Here is a 6,544-nt window from a genome sequence, read left to right on the forward strand (position 1 = left end):
ACATTCATGTTTTCTTTGACTGTCCTTCACTCTCTGTCAAGCCTTAGTGAGGATGGAATTCTTACTGATGTTTGGCAGAGAAGGTGATAATCACAATAGTGGCCTGTAATATTCTTTATCAACAAGCAGGTAGGAATGAATCACAAAGACGCTTGCTCATCTGGATGTTGTTACTGCTTTCGAGTGCTTAAGGATGCCATCTTGCAATATTGGTATCAGCAATTTCCCTTTCTAACTTCAGTGAAATCAGGCATGGTTCTTGTGCCATATGTATTTAACATACTAGCTCAGAATAGCTGCTCCTTGGCCTTGCATCTTCTACTCTGTAGTGGTATCTTATCGCTATTTGGTTCTGACATCACTAATCACCAATACGGACAAAAACCTGTGCCCAGGAACTCTTAGTTTATTAGAGAAAAGAAGAAAGATGAATGTAGGCAGGTTGATGAGCAGCAGTGGTAGCAATGAGACTCTGCTGGCCAGTGTGAGTGGCACTGCTCTCATGGAGTGAACATCACAACTGTATGAACAGCATAATCTCTTCTCCACCATGGAAGTGTCATAACAAAGGAAAATATAAGAAAGATTTTTAAAAGAATAATTAAATAATAGAATTATTTAGGTTGAAAAAGATCCTTAGGATCAGGTCCAACCACTAAACTAACACTGCCAAGTTTACCAGTAAACCATGTCCCCAGGTGGCACATCCACATGTCTTTTAAATTCCTCCAGGGATGGTGACTCGTTCACTTTAATGGGCAGCTTTTTCCAATGCTTGAAAACCCTTCTAGCGAAGAATTTTTTTCTAATATCCAATATAAACCTCCTCTAGTGCAACTTGAGGCCATTTCCTTTTGACCTATCTCTTGTTATCTGGAAGAAGAGGATGCCCCCCACCTGGCTACAGCCCCTTTCCGGTGATTGTAGAGAGTGATAAAATCCTCTCTGAGCCTCCTTTTCCCCAGATAAACATCCCCAGCTCCCTCAGGCCCTACTTACAGGACTTGTACTCCAGACCCTACACCTGCTTCAGAGCCCTTCTCTGAAGCTGCTCCAGCATTTCAATTTCTGTCTAGTCATGAGGGGCCCAAAACTGAACACAGGATTTGATGTGTGTCCACACAAGTGCCAAGTATTGCTATCACTGCTCTGGGATTTGTTTAGCGAAAGACCAAGAGTTTGTGACCTCAGCTGTCAGTTGGGTGAGTAGCCCAAAAGGAGTTGTTCAACTAGACTTAGTTACAGGATGCTGTGTTTGAGGAATGCATTGAAGGAAAAATTAAGCAGGTCAGCGAATAAACAGATCAAGTCCTAGAAATCCAAGGAAAACAAACTGTCCCTTTACCTCAAGCCCTGAGATGCCCTGTCCCTTATATTTTGCTTAGCTTGTAATTATTTAGGGCTAAGTTCCTGCAGCTATGCAGAACACATCACTCTTGCCCAAGCTTCCTGTTCATTACTAATGTCCCTCTATCCAGCCTCTGAATATGATTTCCTTCCTTGAAGGGCTGGCTTCCTTTGTTCTGTAGAGTTGTCCATTTAATGCAGAGTTGCTATTCAGCTGGTTTCTTTTGACTTCATCCAAATAATTGTGCCAGAGGTCTTTGAAAAGATTATCATTAAAGTTATAAAAACTCATTATTGTGCATTGTCTGGGAGAGATTTGATGCAGCCTTTGTAAACAAATAGTGAATTCTCCATATAATAAGGTCTTCCATGATTCAAGAGTTTTTTAACAACTGTACAACATCAACCTGAATGTATATCTTGTACACAAGATATATATATCCATAAGTATACTTTCCCATAAATTACAGATTATGATATATCTCTTGGTTACAGAAGAACTATTAGATATTCTGGTAAAAAACATCTCCATCTGTAAAGAGAAGGAACCAGACAAGCAGAAAAGCCCCAGTCTAAAAATATAAAGGTCGTGTTCAAAGAGCTGCAGGTTGGAGAGAAGATGGGGTGATACTGATGGAACATGGTGGCTCAAGTGGGATGATTTTATAATGGGAGTGGTCAGAGCAGCTCTAGTGAGGGGATAATCCGAGGGAGAGTGCGAAGTTACACATGGTAAAAAGCAAGCGATGAGGTCAGGACAGACTGGGCTATAAAAGCAGGTGGAGATTGGAGCACACAAGAAGAGGAATCACTGCTTTCCAGGCTGTCCATGTACACATCAGTCTCCACCTGAATCCAGTAGATCTGGAGTCATCCCTGGAGTTATCAGGGAGAATTGTGCAGTTCCTTTGTGTTAGTAGGCACATGACATACTTCTGATGTTGCCATAATGCCAACAGTCAAGTTCGGGGCATTTGCTACATCAGATGGTATCTTTGGGCCTCGTGTTGTTTATGCCTTACATTGCTTTAACTCCTTTGAAGTCATCATTGGCACATATTTTAGCCATTTGTTTCTGTTGTGGGCTTTATCTTGCGGCTTGACCTCTTTTCATGCTCTTAGGGCTGTGCCTTCCCCCATGACAAGGGTGTGGGCAGGCCTGTTAACTTGTGCCATAAACACATTCTTTCAGGGTGGTACTGAGCATGAAGCAACAGGTTAATAGGAACTTCTTCAAATAGTTACAGAGTTTAGTATGGCGGGATGTACTGTGTGCTCTTGTATCCTACCCTGCCATACTGGCCCTGCATGCCTCACTTAAGTAAATCTCTCTCCAGTCATCGATGTGGGTGTGTCTGTCACCCCAGCGCTGGGAGGGAGTTAGAGCCAAGCCTTACATGTAGGGATTGTCTAACTGTAGACTTGAACTGGCTCTGTGCTTGTTGCTCTATGCCCTTGTATTGACACAGAGCAGATGATTGTGGCTTTGTGGAGGTCATGGAAGGTGGTGTTCTCTTTGGCCTTCCACACTGTGGGTCTCTGTGTTAAGGGGTTATTTTACACTGCATTGCTGCATCATGATGTTTCCTGAATGGCCAGATATTTGTTTGCTTTTCAAGCCACAAAATTCAAACACAAAATGAGAGAGTTCTTGGAGCGTAACAAATTAATCTGCAAGGAAAAAAAATTCAAGTTAACAAGCGAAGGTAGTGATGTAGTAAGTCAGCCAGTTTAAGACTGTGTGGGCTGGAAGATACAGGCATTCAAACAAATACTCTTTTACTTTTCTGCTAATCCCTCTCTGCTCCCTCTTACTGTTTTTTTTTCCCCTGACTTCCTTCTCCTCTGAGCTACTAATTGGTGTAATACTCTACAGGGTATGTCTTTGATCTGAGGTATGTTTCCTAAGTGAGAAGAGTAGCTAAAAACATGGTAACACGTGATCCAAAACATTTTGAGTGGTTTCTTTCTGTGATTCTACTCTATTTTCTACCTAAAAACATCCTTTAAAATTTAAGATGATTTCTGCAACACTTGCTGAGATGAGGTAATTCCTGTTCGAAGGGTAAAAGCTGTCTAAAGAATCATACTACCAAAAGGCTGGGTTTTGATCTTCAAATCTGATGTGCTTTTTATAACCAAATATCAACTAAATGTAACTTGACCTGTCTATAAAAAAAACATGGCTACAGGTAAGTGCAACTGCAAAGTGAGTTTAGCCCACAGATGAATGGACATCTATGCTGATAAACATACTAATTTTGTGCATGACAATATTCATTTGGTAATCTTCATTTGCAAATACAACTATTTTTAGAAAACAGAGGCTTTTTCACAGCCATGAGATTTAGTATAAAAACATAACGCCTCAAATCCCAAGCAAATAAGAAGTACTCTCTCATTTATATATACTGACCCATTTAGGTGATAAATATATGTATAAGTCATAAGAAAAATAAAATATGGTTCGCCTAGGTAACAGAGTTCCAATATTATAAACTTGGTTTATTACAGAGGGTAGTGCTTAGTCATTCAGGGTATAACTTTGTGTCATTTTGAGGGAGGGAACATCATTGGCCTCATATATGTCAGTTCTCTTTCATACTAGGAACTCCAGAGTCCACAACTGTTTCAAAATCTAACATTTACTTTTGAAAACCAGAATGTGGATTTCTATTAGAAGATATTAAAATTGATTTTCAATTTTACAAGAATGGAAGAGAATACATTGTTATAAGTTAGTTATAAGTAGCTGTCTGCCTAGAGCTAAATTTTCACTTACAGCTTCTAACTTTTCACTTATTATCAAGTGAAGTGTCTTGCACTTTCTAGAAACATTTCATTTTGTCATTCACAAGGTATAGTTTCCTTGTTTTCTTTGAAGAGGGAAAGAACATCCATCTCCAGGCAACCCAAAGGATACCTTCATGGACAAATTACCATGAAGCAAGTGAGGGTGTGGATTTACAGCGTGTTACCTGCTCCACCCAATGGCTTCTCTTCATGGTACATGTAAGGTCTGTGCCTCCCATCCGTTGAGGTGCAAACTGCATTTTCCTGACTGGGGCTGGGATTACATGGGCATCCAAGAGAAGTTGCTGCTATGTACTGTAATTTCACAACCGGTGTTATCTCTTAGCAACTTGTTTGTGTGGTACACACTTGCCATAGCAGAAGGTTGCATGCAAAGAAAGGGAGCTTAGAAGGATATTGCTTGCAACCCAGCACTCAGTATCGTCTCAGTAAGGGGCAAAGCATATTTGCATTTGCACACAGTGTAGCATATTTGTTACTGTGAAACTCCCTTGTGCGCTGAAATGTCCACAAGGAGAAATTTAGGAAGAGATTTTAGCCAAAGAGTGTTCTATATTGACTTTTAACCAAAATATTTTTCTACACGGATTAGAGACATTGAGATATTTAGTCAATGCAAGAAGACAAGAAATGTATTTAATATTCTGCTTCATGAATTAATGAGAGATTTAGAGAAAGTTCTGTATCTTAAACTGAGATTGACTTTTTATCTCCTCCTACAAAGTTCTTCATTAGTTTTTAAGAAAGCAAATAACAGTACTATGAACAGTTTTAAGTTGTTTTGTATAGATATAAAACTGACTATATGAAGTGACTAATATATTTAACCTAATTTTCAAAAGACCCTTGTTTTCTCTGTTTCTCCCTTCCTTCTTATATCTTATTTTTCTGTTATTCACTCTAACTTGTCACTCAGGTTTTCAATGGTTTCACTTTGTTTCTCCTTTATATGTTTATAACACTTGCCCAATATTTTTTGGTTTGTCAAAGAGGACTGCAGAAATTATATAATATAATAAAAGAAATCAAATCAAATAAAAAAATCTGTATCTATATTTGCTAATGCCAAAATGTCTGTAACTATGGTTTAATTATTAAACCCTATGATTGATGGGTGTCTAATTACATAACTGTATTTGTAACTTCAGATTTCCTTTCTCTTTTTTCTCCTTTACTTCTGAAAAAGAAAAAGAAAAATCTCAAAATATTTTCATATTTGCGCATCCATTTTTTAAAACTTTGGAATTGCAGTTTTCAGGGAAGGGGGTTTTGAAAAGGTTTAAGCATATATAAAAATATATCCTTTGCTTCTAATGGGCTCAAATTGGTTACAAGCCTGCATATATGCTACTGAAAACTTAAATTTTTTTTAATACTAAATACCTTTGAAAATCTGGCTGGCATTTAAAATTTCATTCACATTTGAAAATGGGACATAAGCTCTGAAAACATTACTATAATTTTTGCAGGATGACTTCCCATCAACATTTATCATGTTGAACCAAACTGCAGAGACTGCTGACAATGGTTGCTCTATCCAGAGAATGTGTACTTTGGCAAGCCCAGGTTCTTTTAGAAAAGTGCAATAATTGAAACAGTATTTTGGAAGTGCATTTTTAGAGGAAGTACGAAAGGAATCCATTTAAGCTTCCAAATCCATTGGATTAAAAGTGGCAGAGGACAAGAACAAAACGTGTATTTTAGTATTTGGAGTTATTTAGCAATGTATGTTAATCATGACATGATGTGAATTGTGCTGCCATACCTTTTAGATGTAATATACAGCCCATTTTCTCAAGGGGCATGTAAAACCTACTCCAGTAATCTTGGAACTGATCTCACCACAAAAAGAGGAGCCGCTGTCTGCTTTTTTTCTGTGTTGCAGTGTTTGCACTGAGGTATGAGAACTTCTTCATTGGACTCTGCCATATTTGTATTTGCAAGAGTGGCCATTGTTACCCTGCAATGGATGAAAGGCAACCTGCACCAAAATGCAAGAAAAGGAGATTTAGTGCATTTTTACTGCTGGACTTGAGCACACACACAGGAGCTTAGTGGAGAGTGTCTTGTGCTTACAAACTTCCTGCCTTGCTTACCTTGCAGTAACCTGTTCTAAGTTCCATAGGCTCAGGAAAATATTGCAATGGGCAAAACAGTAAGTAAAGCTTGTGTTACATGATGGAAACTCCTAGAGATTTCAACTTGATTCCTTTGAAAATCCTTGAAAATCTGTAACAATTCGTGTTTTCACTGCTGACTTCCACTTGATTTTGTCGTTCGGTAACAAAAATAGGCTGATGCAGCCTTGCAGGTTTTCAGGCTGTGAACTGTTGAGGTAAACTTTAAAATCTCAACATGACTTTGGCTTCTCAAACCAATCCTG

The sequence above is a fragment of the Catharus ustulatus genome, chromosome 6, assembly GCF_009819885.2.
Source record: "Catharus ustulatus isolate bCatUst1 chromosome 6, bCatUst1.pri.v2, whole genome shotgun sequence".
In the NCBI taxonomy this organism is placed as follows: Eukaryota; Metazoa; Chordata; class Aves; order Passeriformes; family Turdidae; genus Catharus; species Catharus ustulatus.